This window comes from Callorhinus ursinus, unplaced genomic scaffold (genome assembly GCF_003265705.2).
Source record: "Callorhinus ursinus isolate GAN/ISIS: 27379988/994484 unplaced genomic scaffold, GSC_fseal_2.0 scaffold94, whole genome shotgun sequence".
NCBI classification, from domain to species: Eukaryota; Metazoa; Chordata; class Mammalia; order Carnivora; family Otariidae; genus Callorhinus; species Callorhinus ursinus.
In genome coordinates, this window is record NW_027397156.1 from 1,753,612 (window position 1) to 1,770,701 (window position 17,090).

Sequence of the window (17,090 nt, forward strand, 5' to 3'; positions counted from 1 at the left end):
ACTCGGTCCTTGCTCTCCTGCACCTCACAGCCAGCATGCCTTCCCCACTGACATATGCTGATCTCAGGCCTACCACAGACGCACAGGCAACAGGCCTCCATAGACTCCTTTACCAGTTCCTTATTCCATTTCACTCAGAGTGGGTTTTCTTCTCCAGTCAGACCCTCACTGATACAAACCAAAAGTGATGGGGCAAATGAAACTCATGCTAAGTTTCAAAGAAGTTTAAATCATTGGGAAAATCTATGTAAATTTGTTATTTAAAGTTTTTGTAGTGCTTAAAAGAATTTAACATAGTAGAACTATAAGATTAGCCTCACTGTTCTATTAAAAATGTGTAATTGATATGTGGAATCCAAAAAAACAAAACAAAACCCAGACTCATTGTTACAGAGAACTGATGGGTGGTTGCCGGAGGGGAGAGGGTTGGGGAAAGGGCAAAATTAGTGAAGGGGATCAAGAAGTACAAACTTCCAGCTTTAAAATAAGTCATGGGGGGGGCACCTGGGTGGCTAAGTCATTAAGCGTCTGCCTTCTGCTCAGGTCATGATTCCAGGGTCCTGGGATCGAGCCCCACATCAGGCTCCCTGCTTGGTGGAAAGCCTGCTTCTCCCTCTCCCACTCCCCCTGCTTGTGCTTCCTCTCTCGCTGTGTCTCTCTCCGTCCAATAAATAAATAAAATCTTAAAAAAATAAATAAATAAAAATAAAATAAGTCATGGGGCTGTGACGTATGGCATAAGAAATACAATCTATAATATTGTATTAATTTTGTACGGTGACAAATGGTAACTAGATTTATTGAGATGATCATTCCACAGTGTATATACAAAGGTTGAATACTACGTTGTACACCTGAAACTAATAATATTGTATGTCAATTATACTTCAATCTAAATAAAATAATTGTATGGGAAAAAAATCAGAGGATAAAATACAATTTGTGATAATAATAACAATTTTAAATAAAAAAATGTGTAACTGATTTTCAATTAGTGATTCTAAGTTGAAGCATGTAAAAGGTGTCAACTGTAAACAGAATTATAATGTTTGAGGGAACTTATGATTTACTATAGCTAAACATCTATGAGACTTACAAGTATTTAAGTATTTAGGAAGTTTTTTGTTAGGGTCAATAAGCTTGTCCAGTCATGTGTCTGAGTACTCAAAAAGAAAATCAAATATTTGAAATTTAGATATGCAATTGAAAATATTTTAAAGGATTCAGTGGACTATAGCTGTAAATGGAGTTGATTGTTAATGGAATTTAGATCATTCAACTTAAGTTAATTGAATATTACTATAAAAAGTGAAGATTACTGGGGGGACTCTGGGAAAATGGCAGAGTAAGGAGCAGGAATCTGGCGCCACTCCTACACAACAGCTGCATTGGCAGAATTGGTCTGATGTAACTGCTTTAGTGTCTGTCGAAGGCCTGCAACTTCCACGGGGAAGACTTGGATGGTAAATTATGGTGAATTTTGGTCGATTTCAGCTATTTTCACAGCAATAACTACTTATTCCCTATCCCCAGACACACGACAGGTAGCTAAGCTCGTGTTCCTGGAGCAGCTTGCACACAGCCTGGGAGAGCCAGGCTGGGCAGAAAGGATTCTGTCCTCTAAATATCAGCAATCTGTGCTCTGATGGCTGATTGCTGCTTCTGATCACAGAGGTGCAGATGAAAAGGCAGGAGGCTCTTGGTTTTGCACCTCCCCCAGTTGTTGCTAGGTCCCCCCTCTGTGGATGAAATGATTTTGAAGGGACTTAAAGGGCCAGTGCCCTTCTCCCCTCTTCATTTTTCACTTTTTCCCTTTCTGGACCCAGACACTAACAAATAGGACATTCAAAAACAACTGCATATATGGGGAAAATTAGAAAGTGACAACGTATGCCCAGGGAAAAACCCAGAAAAGACCTGAGAAAACTTAAGTTTATACTTCAGGCTGATATTCAGTACGAAGAGAGCCAACAACAACCAAAAAAACAAGTAATAACATTAAAACAGACCTTAAGGAAGGGGGAGAATCTGATTTCCAGAGTTACCACATTATTAGATTCAAATGTCCAGTGTTCAACAACAACAACAACAACAAAATCACAAGGCATGTAAAGACATAGGAAAGTATAGCCCATTCAAAGGAAATAAACAGATCAACAGAAACTGTCCCTGAAAAAGACCTAATGGCAGATATACTAGACAAAGACCTTAAAACAACTGTCTTTAAAATGCTCAAAGAACTGGGGTGCCTGGGTGGCTCAGTCGGTTAAGCAACTGCCTTCAGCTCAGGTCATGATCCCAGGGTCCTGAGATCGAGCCCCACTTCGGGCTCCTTGCTCAGCAGGAAGCTTGCTTCTCCCTCTCCCACTCACCCACTTGTGTTCCCTCCCAAGCTGTCTCTCTCTCTGTCAAATAAATAAACAAAGTCTTTAAAAAAATGCTCAAAGAACTAAAGGAAGATGTGGAGAAAGTCAAGAAAATATGGTGTTGGGGGTACCTGGGTGACTCAGTCATTAAGCGTCTGCCTTCAGCTCAGCTCATGATCCCAGGGTCCTGCGATCAAACCCCACATCAGGCTCCCTGCTCAGCAAGGAGCCTGCTTCTCCCTCTCCCTCTGCTCCTCCCTGCTGCTTGTGCACTTTCTCTCACTCTTGCTCTCTCTCTCATAAACAAAATCTTTTTTAAAAAAAGAAAATATGGTGTTGAATAAAATGGAAATGTCAATAAAGAGATAGAAAACTTGAAAAGAAACCAAGAAGAAATTTTGGAGCTGAAAAGTGCAATAACTGAAATGAAAATTTCACTAGAGGGATTCAAAGGCAGATCTGAGCAGGCAGAAAAAAGAATCAGTGAACTTGAAGATACAATGATGAAAGTTATGAAGTCTGAGGAATAGGAAAAAAATGAAGAAAAGTAAACAGAGCCTATGCGGCCCGTGGGACACCATCAAGAGGATCAACATAAGCATCAAGGGGGTCCAGAAGGCTGAGGGGGAGAGAGAAAGGGGCAGAGAGAATATTTGAGGAAATAATGGCTGAAAACTTCCCCAATTTGATGAAAGACATAAATATCAGCATCAAAGAAGCTCAATGAACTCCAAGTAAGATAAACTCAAAGAGACTCATACCAGGACACATATAATCAAACTTTCAAAGGGCAAAAAACAAGGAGAATCTTGAAAGCAGCCAGAGAGAAGTGAATCATCCCATAAAGGGGATGCTCAATGAGATTACTAGCAGATTTCTCATCAGAAACTTTGGAAGTCAGAAGACAGGGGGCCAATAATTCAAAGTGCTAAAAAAAAATAATAAACTAAGAATACTATATCTAGCAAAACTGTCCTTCAAACGTGAGAGAGAAATTAAGACATTCCTAGGTAAACAAAAGCTGAGGGGGTTCATGATAGACCTGCCCTGAAAGACAGGGAGTCCAGCAAGGTGAAATGAAAGGACACTAGACAGGAACTCAAAGTTGTATGGAAAATAAAGATCTCAATAAAGGTAAATACATGGGCAATTATAAAAGCTAGTATTATCATGAGAGTGGTTTCTAGCTTCACTTTTTGTTTTCTATATGATTTAAGAGATTAATACATTTAAAGAAAAAAAATACTAGTGGAAAAGCTAGTATCACTCTAACTTATGGTTTGTGACTCTAAACCTTGTTTTCTACATAATATAAGAAACTAATGCATTTAAAACAATTATTAGTTTATGCTTTGGGGCACACAATGTATAAAATGTAATTCTGGGACATCAACAACTGAAAGGGGGTGGAGATGAACTGTGAAAAGAACAGAGTTTTTGTGTGTTATTCAAGCTGGTATAGGTTCAAACCAAAGTGTTATAACTTTAGGATGTTAAATGTAAGACCCATTATTTCACTACAATATTTCATTATTTCACTAAATATTTCACTACAAAAAAATCAACTAAGCACAAAAGAAGACAGAAATGCAGGAAATGAGGGACAAAAAAGCTATAAGGCATATAGAAAACATATAGCACAATGAAAAGTACACTCTCCTTATCAGTAATTACTTCAAAAATAAATGGATTAAAGTCTCCAATCAAAAAACAGAGATTGGTTGGGCGCCTGGGTGGCTCAGTTGGTTAAGCAACTGCCTTCGGCTCAGGTCATGATCCTGGAGTCCCGGGATCGAGTCCCACATAGGGCTCCCTGCTCAGCAGGGAGTCTGCTTCTCCCTCTGACCCTCTTCCCTCTTGTGCTCTCTATCTCTCATTCTCTCTCTCTCTCAAATAAATAAATAAAATCTTAAAAAAAAGAAACAGAGATTGGCAGAATGGCTGAAAACACATGATCCAACTGTATGCTGTCTATAACAGAATCACTTGATATTCAAAGACAGAAACAGATTGAAAGTGAAAGAATGGAAAAAGATGTTCCATGCAAATAGTAACCAAAAGAGAGCAAGGATGGCTATGCTAATATCAGGCAAAATAGATTTTAAATTAAAAAAAGGTTACAAAAGATAAAGGACACTATATATTAATAAAAAGTTCAATACTACAAGAAGATGGAGTGCCTGGGTGGCTCAGTCAGTTGAGCATCCAACTCTTGATCTCAGCTTAGGTCTCAATCTCAGGGTCATGAGTTCAAGCCCCACACTGGGCTCCATGCTGGGCATGGAGCCTACTTAAAATATATATATATATATATTGCAAGAAGGTATAACAATTAAAAACATTTACATACCTAATGACAGACCATCAAAATATAAGAAGCAAAAACTGACAGAATTGAAGGGATAAACAGATAGCTCTACAATGATAGTTGGAGATTTCAATATCCCACTCATAATAACAGGTAGAACAAGCAGACAGAAAGGTAAGGAAACAGGATTTACACAAAACAATAAACCAACTAGAACTAACAGACATGTATAGAACATCCTACCCAAGAATAACAGCATATACATTCTTCTCAAGTGTACATGGAACATTTTCCAGGATAGACCATATGTTAGGCTGCAAACTAAGTCTCAATAGATTTTAAAAGGTAGATATTATACTAGGGCGCCTGGGTGACTCAGTCGATGAAGCAACTGACTTTTGGTTTCAGCTCAGGTCATGATCTCAGGGTCCTGGGATCAAGCCCCTTATAGGGCTCTGTGCTCAGTTGGGAGTCTGTTTGAGGCTTTCTCTCCCTCTCCCTCTGCCCCTCCTCCTGCTTGCTCGCTCTCTCTCTAAAGTAAATATAATTTAAAAAAAAAAAAAAAAGAAAATACTTAGATATAAATGCAAATAAAAACAACATACCAAAACTTTTTTTTTTTTTTGCTTTAAATATTTCTTTAGGGGAGGGAACATCACACTTCTACTTAATTAAGAGAAACATCTTTGGAGTCTAGAAGTTTGTTTTGTTTTGTTTTGTTTTGTTTTTTAACACGTATCATGCCATAAATTCATAGGGAATAGGTTCCAGCTGCTCAGGCTCCTTTTCATTGGTTCTCACAAAGAGTGGAGCAGGCTGATACTTCAGTTAAGCCCAAGCACCTTTTTCTTTGACTTCCTTCTTTTTCTGATCATTTTCCTTCACATGTTTCAGGAAGCTATATATATTGGCTCTTAGAATGCTTAATATGCTCAACATGTACATTAATTCTCATGGCAAGAATCATACCCTTGATATGTTTGTTTAGAGCAATACCAATAGCATGCTGGGCAACACTGTAGATTCTTCTAGTTTTGCTATTGTAACATTTGTGGGGCATTACTTTTTGAACAGTGCCTATTCTCTTGATGTCTATAATATCACCTTTCTTGCAGATTCACATGTATGTGGCCAAAGGAACAAGTCCATGTTTTCTAAAAGGCCTAGAGAACATATAGCAGGTGCCTCTCCTCTTTCCCTTTGTGTTGGTCATTCTGGCAAGCTACCAGAAGATGGTGGTGCTAGCCAAAAGGCTCATACAAAACCTTTTCAGATGCAATGAATGTGGTACTAAGGAGTAAATTTACAGCTGTAAACAACTCACATTAAAAAGAAAATAAGAAATAAGAAAGTAAGAAAAATCTCAAATCAACAACCTAACATTACAACTTAAGTAACTAGAAAAAGAAGAACAAACTAAACCCAAAGCTAGCAGAAGGGAGGAAATAACAAAGATTAGAGCAGAGATAAACTAAATAGAAAATAGAAAAATAATAGAGAAAATTATTGAAACCAAAACATGGTTCCTCAAAAAGACCAAAAAAAAAAAAAAAAAGGACAAACCTTTAGTTAGATGGACCAAGAGAAAACTCAAATTACTAAAATCACAAATGAAAGTGGAGTATTACTACCTATTTGACAGGAAAAAAAGGATTATAAGAGAGTACTATAAACAATTGTACACCAACAAGTTGGATGAAAGGAACAAATTCTTAGAAACACAAGACCTCCCAAGACTAAATCATGGAGAACTAGAATATCTGAATAGACCTATAACTAATAAGAAGATTGAATCTGTAATCAAAAATCTACCCCCCCCAAAAAAATCTCCCAACAAAGAAAAGCCCTGGACCCAATGATGTCACTGATGAATTTTACCAAATATTTAAAGAATAATTAATACCAACCTTTCTCAAAATTTTTTTAATTTAAGAGGAGGAAACACTTCTTAACTCATGGGCCTCTATGAAGCCAACATTACCCTGACACCAAAGCCAGACAAAGAAATTATCAGAAAAAATAACTAAGGAACAATATCCTTTTTGAACATTGATGCAAAAAAATCCTCAACAAATAAAATTCAGCAGCATATTAAAAGGATTATACACCATGACCAAGTGGGATTTATTCCTGGAATGCAAAGATGATTCAACATATGAAAATCAATCAGTGTAATATGCCATGTCAACGGAATAAAGGAAAAAAACCACATGATCATCTCAATTGATGCAGAAGAAGCATTTGACAAAAATCAACACCGTTTCATGATAAAAATACCCAAAAAACTAGAAATAGAAGGTAACAACTTCAACCGAATAAAATCCATATATGAAAAACCCACACAAATTCAATATTCAATGGTGAAAGACTGAAAGCTTTTCTTCCAAGATAAAGAAATACCTAAAAATGCCCACTTTCACCACTTCTAGTCAACATAGTACTGTAAGTTTTAGCCAGAGCAATTAGACAAGAGAAAGAAATAAAAGGCATCCAAATTGGAAAAAAGAAGTAAAATTATTTCTGTCTGCAGATGACATAATCTTATATGTAAACAACCTTAAAAATTACACACACACAAAACCGTTAGAACAAATGAATTCAGTAAAGTAGCAGGATACAAAGTCAACACACAAAAATCGCTTTCATTTCTATACACAAACAATGAATAATCTGAAAAACAAAGTTATAAAACCAATTTCATATACAATAGCTTCAAAAAAAAAAAAAACTTGGGAATTAACTTAACCAAGGAGGTAAAGGAATTGTAGGATGAAAACTACAAAACATTGCTGAAAGAAATTAAAGACATAAGTAAATGAAAACACATTCCTGTTCATAGATTGGAAGACATAATATTGTTAAAATGTCAATACTACCCAAAGTGATCTACAAATTCAATGCTATCCCTAACAAAATCTCAGTGATATTTTTTGCAGAAATAGAGTGGCTCAGTCGTTGGGCATCTGCCTTTGGCTCGGGTCGCGATCCCAGGATCCTGGGATCGAGCCCCGCGTCGGGCTCCCTGCTCGGTGGAAAGCCTGCTTCTCCCTCTCCCACTTCCCCTGCTTCTGTTCCCTCTCTCACTGTGTCTCTCTCTGTCAAATAAATAAATAAAATCTTTAAAAAAAAAGATAAAAGAAAAATCCATACTAAAACATATATGGAATCTCAAGAGACTCCAAATGGCAAAAACAATCTTGAAAAAGAACAAACTGGAAAAAAAAAAGAAAGAAAGAAAGAAAAAAGAAAAAGAACAGGGACACCTGGGTGGCTCAGTCGGTTAAGTGTCTGCCTTCGGCTCAGGTCATGATCCCAGGATCCTGGGATCGAGTCCCACATTGGGCTTCTTGCTCAGCGGGGAGCCTGCTTCTCCCTCTGCCTGCCACTCCCCTTGCTTGTGCTCTCTCTCTGACAAATAAACAAATAAAATCTTTAGAAGAAAAAAAAGAAAAAGAATAAGTTGGAGAACTCACTCTTGCTGATTTCAAAACTTACTACAAAGCTACAGTAAATAAAATAGTGTGGTATCAGCATGAAGACAAACATATAGAACAATGGAACAGAATAGACAGCCCAGAAATAAATCTTTGTGCATGTATATATTTATATTTATATGTCAAATGATTTTGACAAGGGTGTAAGACTATTCAATGGGGAAAGAACAGTCTTTTCTACAAATGGTACTGGGATAACTGGATGTCCACATGCAAAAGAATAGTTACCTATTAACTCAAAATGAATCAAGGACTTAAGTGTAAGACTTAAAACAATAAAACTCTTAGAAGAAAACACAGAAAGAAAGCTTCACAACATTGGCTTGGCAATGATCTCTTAGATATGACATCAAAGGTACAGGTAATAAAAGAAAAAAATAAACACACTGAACTTCATATAGTCACAAAAAGACAAATACTGTATGATTCCACTTCGTGAGGTACTTAAAATGATCAAAATCATAAAGAGAAAAAGGAGAATGGTGGTTTCCAGGGGTTGGAAGTAGAGGGGAATGGAGAGCTTTTGTTTAAAGGATACAGAGTTTTCAGTTTTACCAGATGAAAAAGGTTATAAGGATGGATAATGGATGGTAATAGTTGCACAACAATGTGAATGTCTTTGATACCACTGAACTGCATACTTAAAGGTTAGGATGGTAAATTTTGTTATATGTACTTTACCACAATAAAAGACATACTCCCCAAAAGTGAAGATCATTCATTGTCTTTGTTTTACTATATTATAAATAATCAAACAAAATCTATAGGCTGAAATTTTTTTAAAAAAAGCAATAAGTAAGATTTTCAAATTTATTAGATTCAAAATAGAACAAAAAATGTAATTTGAACTTTAAAAGCATAAGAAAAATTAGATTTGAAGTTGATAATTTTTTTTAAGATTTTATTTATTCATTTGACAGAGAGAGAGAGCACAAGCAAGGCGAGTGGCAGGCAGAGCGAGAGGGAGAAGCAGACTCCCCACTGAGCAGAGAGCCAGACACAGGGCTCGATCCCAGGTCCCTGGGATCATGACCTGAGCTGAAGGCAGACACTTAACCAGCTGAGCCACCTAGGCAGTCTTGAAGTTGGTAACTTTAATAAACTAATATTTGTTTAAAATTCTAGTAACTATGCATAAGCTTTTTTTTCCCCTATGCCCTCAAATATAAAAACATACAAACTTGCAATAACCTACTTCTTGCAACTGTCCCTAGCCAGCCTGTCCCATTTCTCCGGCATGAAATGTAATGGAGTCTCCTCAGCCCCAGAACCTTCCAGACTGACCATCTTAAAGCTCCCATTGCTACCTCTGAGCTCTAGTAAAGGAGAAATTTTTCCCATATACTTTCCATATACCCTTCTCTACCTTTTCCCTTCCACTTTGAGCTCTGTGACACTTCGGGAGTCCTAAGCTCTCACACTGCCCCAAGCCCAAGAAAGAAAGGAGCTTGAGGATCAACTCATACTCCAAGGAACATTTACTAACACCTTTTGCGTCAAGCCCTGTGTGGGGTGTGCCCCCATGTTACCACACTTAACTGTTCACATCCACCCTATCAGCATCCTCATGTTACAGTGGAAACAGACTCATAGCTTAAGTAACTGACCCAGCTAGCAAGTGATCAAGCAGAGAAATGGCCTTGGACATAGTCTAGGCAGCACAGATCTACCTTGACTGGTCTTCCACTTCTCAGATTTTCACCATCTGGTTGATCCTTATACTCCCTTCCCAGAAGATTCCTCTGACCGCCTCCCCACCGCAAGCCTCCAGGACCCTGCCTGTGCCTGTCACCCTCAACATTCCTTTATGGGCAGGATGCTCACCAAAGGAAAGAAGATTCTGGCTCAATTTGCAGGTAAGAGAGGTTAACACAATCCTTGCTCTTCAAGAATAACTGAAGTGGGGCCCCTAAAAACCATGAAGGAGAGAAGGGTCAGGAGAAGCACCTGTGAGAGAGGCAAAAGCCCCTGCCACTCACTTCCTCTCCCAGTCGAGGAAGCCTTCAGAAGCAAAGGGGCTGCGGGAAAGATGAGTCATATATATTTCCCTTTGCGTCACAGAATCTAACTCTCCATCTGTGACTTAGGTAAGTTCCAAATAAGCCCAAGAAATGGCCCACAGGGTGTGATAGCAACACACCTACACCACAAGGTATCCCTTTCCAACTCTGTGGAGAAAACAACTCCCTCTTTCAAAAGTCAACATGTTACACGAACAATGAACAATTCGAAAATGAAACTAAGAAAACGATTTTATTTACAATAGCATGAAAAAGAATAAAAGATTAAGGAATAAATTTAAGGAAGAAAGTATAATAAGACTTGTACACCAAAATCTACAAAATGTTGAAAGACATTAAAGGAGACCTAAATAAATGGAAAGATATCTTGTGTTCATGGATTGGAAGACTTACTATTATTAAGATGACAGTACTCCCCCAAATTAATGTACATGTCCAACCCAATCCTAAACAAAATTCCAACTGCCTCGTTTTTTCAGAAATAGACAAGCTAATCCTAGAATTCCTACAGAAATGCAAGAGACACAGAATAGCCAAAATCATCTTGAAAAAGTTGGAGGACTCACACTTCCTGATTTCAAAACTTACTACAAAGCTATAGTAGTTAAAACAATGTAGTACTTGGCGCCTGGGTGGCTTAGTTGGTTAAGCATCTGCCTTCGGCTCAGGTCATGATCCCAGAGTGCTGGGATAGAGCCCCACATTGGGCTCCCTGCTCAGCGGGGAGCCTGCTTCTCCCTCTCCCTCTGCCTGCCACTCCCCCCTCTCCCTCTGCCTGCCTACGCTCTCTCTCTCTGTGTCAAAAAAATAAAATCTTAAAAAAAAACCGATGTGATATTGACATAAAGATAGGCATATAGATCAATGGAATAAATTCAAGAGTCCAGGAATCAACCCATATATCTATAGTCAATTGATTTTAACAAAGATGCCAAGGCCATTCAATGTGAAAAGAACAGTCTTTTCAACAAATGGTGCTGGAACAATGTATATCCATAGGCAAAAAAATGAAGTTGGACACCTACCTCAAAACATATACAAAAATTAACTCAAAATTGAGCAAAAAAATAAATGTAAGAGCTAAAACCATAAAAATGTTAGAAACAGATAAAAATCTGTGTGACCTTGGATTAAACAACAAATTTCATATGACACCAAAATCAAAAGAAAAGAAATGGCAACAAAAGAAATTGGACTTTATCAAAATTAAAAACTTCTACGTATCAAGGATACTACCAAGAAAGTGCAAAAACAACCCATAGAATGGAGACAATATTTGTGAATCATATATCCAACAAGGGTCTAGTATCCAGAATATATAAAGAACACTTACAACTTGGGGCAACTGGGTGCCTCAATCGGTTGAGCGGTTGAGTGACCGACTCTTGGTTTGGGCTCACGTCAAGACCTCAGGGTCATGGTATCAAGCCCCAGCCCAGCTTTAGGCTCCGCACTCAGCGGGGAGTCTGCTGGAGATTATATCTCCCTCTGCCCCTCCCCCAACTCCCGTGCAGACTCTGTTTCTCAAATAAATAAATCTTAAAAAGAAAAGAACTCTTACAATTCAGCAAAAAACACGAACAATCCAATTTAAACGTGGACAAAGAAATAGACATTTCTCAAAGAAGATATACATATGGCCAGTAGGCACATGAAAAATGTTCAGCACCATTAGTCTTAGGGAAATGCATATCAAAACCATAATGAGATACCCCTTCATTCTAACTAGGGATGGCTATAACTTTTTAATGGAATTAACATGTGTTGGTAACCATGTAGAGAAACTGGGATCTTCATGTACCATTGATAGGAATGTAAAACAGTTCAGTTGTTATGGAAAAGAGTTTGTCAGTTCCTCAAGAAGTTAAATATAGAGTTACCGTATGACGCAGCAATTCCACTCATAGGTGTATACCCAACATATGTTCACACAAAACTTGACATGAATGTTGGTAGCAGCATTATTCATAATAGTCAAAAAGTGGAAACAACCCTAACATCCATCAACTGATATATGGATAAACAAAATGTGGTGTATCCACCAATGGATCATTCATCCATAAAAAGGAACAAAGTATGGATGATACACACTACAACATGGATGAACCTTGAAGATATTATGCTAAGTGAAAGAAACCAGATACAAATGGCCACATATTATATGGCTCCATTTACATGAAATGTTGAGAATAGGCGGTGGGGGAGGGTAGACAGGGAAGGGGGCAGAGGGGGGAGGGCAAATAGGGGAGGGAACAAGTGGGACTGACTGCCAATGGGTGTGAGGCTTCTTTTAGGAGAGATGGGAATGTTCTCAAATTAGATAGTGGTGATACTCGCCCAACTTTGTGAAAATGCTAAAAAAAAAAAAAACACTGAATTGTACATTATAAAATGGTTAAAATGTTGAATTTATTTCAACTTTAAAAGAGTCAACATGCAGGGGCGCCTGGGTGGCTCAGTCAGTTAAGCATCTGCCTTCGGCTCAGGTCATGATCCCAGGGACTGAGTCCCATGTCTGGCTCCCTGCTCAGCGGGGAACCTGCTTCTCCCTCTCCCTCCCTCTCCCCCTGCTTATGGGCACACTCTTTCTCTGACAAATAAATAAATAAAATCTTAAAAAAAAAAAAAAAAGAGTCAACATGCACCAAGGGGCCCTTCAGTCTAGGCTCAGGGTCACTATAGTCTTTAGGGAGGCATCTGGTGCTGAAGCAATGGAGTCTAAGGGTCAGCCATGTCCCACCTTCCATTTCACAAAAGAGCTAAGGGATACCACCTCCGAGCAGGTCTGCAATCTCCTAAGGCTTCTTAAGGGATGGGACAGGAATGACCTCCCTTGCCACAAGGAGGCTTTTCTCAGCCCCTAGGGCATATGGGAAACATCTAAAGGGATCCACGGGATTGGCAGAGGCCCTGCACATTGGGTCACAGAGCAGAGGAGTGTGTAGGGAAGAGCCAGGAGTGTACTTTAGAACACTGGTGGTGACACAAGGATAAAGACGTCACAAAAGAGGAGATCTAAGCCACCAATGATTGCAGAAGATGCTTGGCCTCACTGGCAATCAAAAGAACACACGCTCGAACAACAATAAGACAGCATTTTCCCCCAGTTAGATTGTCAAAAATGGTTTGCTAATATGAAATTTGGCAGGATGTGAGGAGATATGTGTCCTCAATCCACTGCTGGTGGGCGTGAGTTGGTAGAGCTGCTTTGGAGGGCAACTTGCCAGTATCTATTAAAGTGAACAGTATGCATACCCTATGACTCAGCGGTCCCAATGCCCAGGATTTACTCTAAAGACACACTCCCACATGCACAGGGAGGTATGAGATGTTTATGCAACACCATTTGTAATAATGAAAGGTTGGGAAAAAAACAGAAGTATTCATGAACAGCAGAATGGCTAAAAAGCCTATGTACATCCATTGTCTATTTAACAAAATGAGTAGTTCTAGAAGTATAACATAAAATTATCTCCAAGGTATGTTATTGGACTTAAAAAAGCAAAAAACAAATTCTAGAAGGATATATATCATTTATGAAAAAACAAAACAAAACCCAAAATACAAGTGGGCTGAGGCCGTTGGAGATTTCTGAGAGGCAGGCCAAGATGCTAGGCCAAATAAGAATCCTTTCTTTATCTGGACAAAGACGGACCTTAAGACGCAACGCAAGAAGAACATGGGATTGCCAGGCTTGGGGCTGTTTGACTTCCAAGAGATAATTTTTTTTTTTAAGATTTTCTTTATTTATTTGAGAGAGAGAGCACAAGCAGGGAGAGTGGCAGGCAGAGGGAGAAGCATGCTCCCCACTGAGCAGACAGCCCGAAGCTGGACTTGATCCCAGGACCCTGGGATCATGACCTGAGCTGAAGGCAGCCGCTTAACCAACTGAGCCACCCAGGTGCCCCTAAGAGAGAATTTTTCTAATGACTGGAGAGAATCAATGCATAATTTGTTCCTTAGGCTTTATTTCTTGTTCTGTGTTAGGAGAATTACTACAGGCCTGTGTAATACTTCTTTTAGAGAACAGAGGTAACCTACCATGCCCTAAATAAAAAAGGAAAGGTTAAAATTAGGTGTCCTCATTGTCAATGATCTCAGGTATCAAAGAAGGAGATAAACCCTTGCCAGGGAGAAGTCATGAACACATGCTGCACCATGAGCCTTTTCACCGACCTCCCAGGGGGAAAAGGGGTCTTCCCTGCTCTGACAAATTCAAGCAGAGGGTTCTCAGTAGGAAAGGGGCTGAGATCAGAGTAAGAAATAGCTCATTATTGCTTAATAATATTTTAAGTAGAAAAGGGACTCGGGGTGCCTGGGTGGCTCAGTCGTTAAGCATCTGCCTTCGGCTCAGGTCATGATCCCAGGGTCCTGGGATCGAGCCCCACATCTGGCTCCTTGCTCCACGGGAAGCCTGCTTTTCCCTCTCCCACTCCCCCTGCTTGTGTTCCCTCTCTCGCTGTGTCTCTCTCTGTCAAATAAATAAATAAAAACTTAAAAAAAAAAAAGAAAAGGGAGTAAAAAAAGGAGAGAAAAGAGACTTTGTTGGAAAGATCCACCTGATTCTTTCCTGATAGATGTCTGTAGACAGAGGTTTTGCTCTTTCCATTCTCTGCTGTATAAAAAGAACTAGTTTATTACCCTACGGCTGAACAAGGGAAAGGGATCTTCCCTCATTTTTGGCCATGAACATTCCGAAACTGATAAAACATACACACATATAATTTATTTGTTTGTTTAGAAAAAGTTCTGGAAGGGGCACCTGGGTGGCTCAGTCAGTTAAGTGGCTGCCTTCGACTCAGGTCATGATCTCAGTGGGGAGCCTGTTTCTCTCTTTCTCCCTCTGCTGCTCCCACTGCTTGTGCTCTCTCTCTCTCATGCTCTTTCTCTCTCAAATAAAAAATAAAATCTTAAAAAAAAAAAAAAGAAGGAAAAAGTTCTGGAAGAATACTCACTATCTGACCAGGGCTGGGGGAGAAGACTGATCAAAGGGACTTTGAGTCTTATCCAGAATTGTTCAATTTTTTTTCCATTTTCACCTCTAATTTTTTAAATAAAAAAGGATGAGATAAAGTTGGGGAAGACAATACTTAAAGATAATGTTATTTTTACTTATTTACAACAGAAAAGATCTTTTTGCTCCCACTAAAATATTAATATATAACAAAATTTTATATAACATTAACAATATTTAGTAATAACATATTTTCACAAAATCTTGCTTCAGCATAGCCAAAACAGTTCTTAGAGGAAAATTTATAGCCTTAAATGCATACATTATAAAAGAAAAATTTTAATGAATGAACTAAGCATCCAATTCAAGAAGTTAGAAAAGAGGGTGCCTGGCTGGCTCAGCTGGGAGAGCATACAACTCTTGATGTTGGGGTCATGAGTTCAAGCCCCGCATTGGGTATATGGATTATTTAATAAATAAAACTTTTTTAAAAAGGAAGTTAGAAAAAGAAGGGCAGAATAAACCCAAAGAAAGTAAAAGGAAGGAAATAATTTTAAAAATTACACCAGAGAATAAAATGAAACAGAAAACAAAGAAATAATAGAAAATTGGAATGAAACCAAAAAGTGTCTCTTTGAAGCAATTAATAATTAGATATATTTCTTGCAAATATATCAAGAGAAAATGAGTAAAACATAAATAAACAATATTAGGAATGAAAAAGGTAAAACAACTATAGATCTAGCAGTGATTTAAACATTTACACCCATAAATCTGAAACAGATTAAATAGATAATCTCCCAGAAAAATATACCCTACCAAACTGACCCTAGAAGAAACTGAAAACCTGAATTAAATCAGCAGTGAAAAGCCTACACTCAAAATACACACATAACACACAAATACACAAGTTCTACCAAGCCTTCAAGGAATAGATTATCCCTATTTTATAACATCTGCATATAAGAAAAACTATTATGGCTCAAAAAGAGAAGCGGCCAAAGAAGAAAACAGGGTGGTGTCTAAAAACCTAAACCAAAGGAAGAAACAATTCTCAAGAGCGTGGAGGGAGAGCTGCGAGATCACACATACCTCAGCAAAATTTCCTGGCTGAAGCACTCCTCACCCCTGAGGGGACAAGCACCCTGTCTCTGCCCTCCAGGGTGCTGCAGTAATGACCATTACTAATAACTTTACATTTGTCTTTGAGATGATTTGATCAATTTCTGATTCACTGGTATGTCCATTCCATGAGGGAAGAAACCACGTTTATTTTCTTTCATCTTTGTGACCCATTACTTAGCTGGTACCTGGCACAGAATGGACATGCAACAAATTCTTGTCGAATGAGGAGTGGAATTTAGGAGGTCAATGTGGCCGTGGGCCCCCTGAAATTTCAAACTTATAATTGTGGATAGAACCATTAAGGAATAAGGCTGAGGATAGACCATCCATCATTCAGTGAGTACCTTAAGTGCTAGGCAATAGTAGGAGCTGGAGTTGAGATCCTGAAAAGTGGTCAGAGTTTGGAAAAAATGCTCACAAATGCTCAGTCCCCTGGGAAACCCAGACAGGAGTCTCACGAATGCAAATTACAGAACTAGGAAGTGAGCTCACCCCACTGTCCTGCCCAGTTGGTCTCTCAAAAGACTCACTGGGAAGGAGGACCTAAAGCAGGGAGGTGTGGGGGTAGGAGAGGTGTAGGGGAGGTCACCAAAGAAAGTAGGAGTGGAAGGGGTGCTTGGGTGGTTCAGTTGGTTAAGTGTCTCCCTTCGGCTCAGGTCATGATCTTGGGGTCCTGGGATCGAGCCCCACATTGGGCACATTGGGCTCCCTACTCAGTGGAGAGTCCGCTTCTCCCTCTCCCACTGCCCGCCGCTCCCCTTGCTTATGCTTTCTCTCTCTGTCAAATGAATAAATAAAATCTTAAAAAAAAAAAAAAGAAAG

General features: G+C 38.9%; 1 protein-coding gene and 1 pseudogene across 1 annotated transcript in view; both read right to left on the reverse strand.

Moving 5' to 3' along the window:
• The window catches only part of VAMP1 (vesicle associated membrane protein 1), a 78,939-nt gene that overhangs the window by 38,258 nt on the left and 23,591 nt on the right, over positions 1–17,090 (reverse strand). The window lies entirely within an intron of this gene.
• On the reverse strand, positions 4,812–6,001 carry LOC141371757 (large ribosomal subunit protein eL21-like; annotated as a pseudogene).